The sequence below is a fragment of the Olea europaea genome, chromosome 6, assembly GCF_002742605.1.
Source record: "Olea europaea var. sylvestris chromosome 6, O_europaea_v1, whole genome shotgun sequence".
Taxonomy (NCBI): Eukaryota; Viridiplantae; Streptophyta; class Magnoliopsida; order Lamiales; family Oleaceae; genus Olea; species Olea europaea.
The window spans coordinates 22,107,445-22,110,108 of NC_036242.1; positions in this window are offsets into that span (position 1 = coordinate 22,107,445).

Consider the following 2,664-nt stretch of genomic DNA (forward strand, 5'->3'; position numbering starts at 1 on the left):
GTTGTTAAAATAATTGTTAACTTTGACTTGAGATTAAAATTTAATTTTAATCAATATCAAATAGGGCAAAACCATTTATAAACACTTGCCAAACAATATTGACATTTTTGAGTCTTCAACTAAGAATTAGCTTATTCTAGGCTTCAACTATGAATTTACATAATTATTTCATGCTTCAATTTTTGTTCTATAATTTATTGTATTTAAATTAATAGTAAACAGTTTTTTGTTTTTTTTTTTTGTTTTAAATTAAATATGTCGTGCACTACCTTTTCCATTGCGTTCGTGTTCTACCTATTACGGAGAGTGTTTTCCAGTATTTTGTCATGTCGCTTTATTGTTCCCCCCTTCTATTTTCGGACATCCTGAAATGATATGATAAGAATAAAATAATACAGCAACCAATTATAAAAATAATAATCAACATAAGCGTTTAAACTACCTAAGATAAAATTTCAAAACTCAATGCATTGATAATTATTCCGGAATCCATCATTTTTTATAGCAGAGATTCAATTGCAATACCATAAAATGTAAGAGATCTGATATTTGTACAGAAAATATGCTGCTAGAAGTAATACAGATAACATTTGGTAGATTTCTGTTGGACAGCGACCAAAAAAAAAAAAAATTTTGACAAACCAAAATTCTAGCAGACAATTAGAGAAGCTAATAAGCCAATTCAGTTTTGCGAAAACAGCTTTTCCATTCCAAAAATGCTGAACAAATAGGGATTAAAAACAAGGGGAAAAAGGGGTGATTTGGCTGTCTATGATTGAATGTTTTTATAGTGTCTTTTTTCCCAATTTCCAATGAAAACTAGCCAATTGCTGTCTTGAAAAAAAAAAAAAATTTGCCATTGACTCTGACTGTATAGCATGATTGTTTCAATTCAGAGTAGAACTATAATGTACAATGAAAAGACTACTTTTCATTATGCTCATGCAATTATGATGATTTTCTTATATAATAATTTTAAATAAATATAGTCAGCACTTTGACATAATAAGCTAGAATGGATCATTGAAAATAACTTACATTTTTATCACCAATCTATTTGATTGAACATTTTTATCGCTAATCTTGTTCAATCTATTTGATTGAAGCCTATCAACAAGCATGGCTTGCATGCCTCTAAACGTTCAGAACTGATAGTTTCCATCTAGTCGAGATCTACATGCACCTAAATTGAAGGTCTAATGGGAAATAATGCTACAAAGTGGCACTTTTGGGAAACCTTAGCTACAATTTTCCTAATAATCTTGTAATAAAACATACTAATCACATTTATGCTTTGGATTTTGCTATATAAACAATAAATTGATTGTCTATACAATATATATTTTATAGAGTTGAAATGTTTGCTAATAATGTGGTATTGTGATTATAGAGTTGAAATGTTTAATAATAATGTATCTTAATCTACTATGTGAAGATGTGAAAACGCCCGTTTTTTCCTTTTCTTTATTTGAAAAGAAAACAAATGACTTACTGTAGAAGCATAAAATTTAGATAATCTGTCTAGTATATAAGTTCAGGGCATATTTGTTATACAATATTAAACAATTTATGTCTAATCTATGTTGCTAAAGAAGTTTAAACTTATCCCATTTAAATTATTGATTCCTATTTATATGAACTTTAATAAGTGTAAATTAATTTTGAAAAATTAGTTAAATTTTGTTGCATAAAAATTTGTTGAGGTGATCTAAATGGAATGTGTTAATGGTAAATTTTCAAGTTATTAAAATATAAAAATAATAATTAACATGCAAGAACTTGAAGATCTTGACTTGACCTTTTTAAATTTAAACTAATTAAGACTAGAGATTAAAAATTCTCAATAAGATATTCGATCCATCTAAAACCAATCAAGCCTCCATCTTTTTGGCACATGTTAAGAAACTATGGCTTCCTCGACCAGATTTTCCTGACCAACCAAATAATGGTCGGTGAAAATTCTCCTTCACTGACCAATAAAATTACTTTGTCGGCCGTTTCTTTGCTGATCACATTTTTCTCAACCTAATAAAAGTAGTCAATAAAAATCATCGGCGTACTTTTTTTCGACCCACCAAAAATTACTGACTAAAAAAAATATTTACCAACCAAAATAATTATTAGTCAACCTCGACAAACCAAATTTACCAACTAGATGAAAGGGCTCAATGAATATCTTATTTTTGGGCTAATTTTTTTGGCGGAGGACATGGAGCCTTGACATTTACCGACCAAAAATAATTAATGCGGTTCACAAATGTAGATATATCAACTACCAACTAGCAGCTCAATTCAATTATTTATTTTTATAATTCTTTTAATTATATTATAGAATACTGACTGAATATAATAAAACAAGTAATAATTTTTAATTCTGTGAAGGCATCACCCAAACTGTAGCTATGGCACTATCGGGGATCAACTATGAGAATATACGAGGAATATATAACATAAAAACCGTTCACTTTGCGTGCAGTGACGGCATGCCATAAATCGACGTCACTCTCTAAGATTCAAGGAGACTGCTATGTTTGTTACGTACAATTGGTGCATGTCTGGTAGGTAGTATTAAATTGTACCGATAAATTGAAGTCCAATTTAACCTTTCTTACTAAACATGCCACACTATTAGAAAATGCAGCTTCAATGATTAAAAATTTTCAT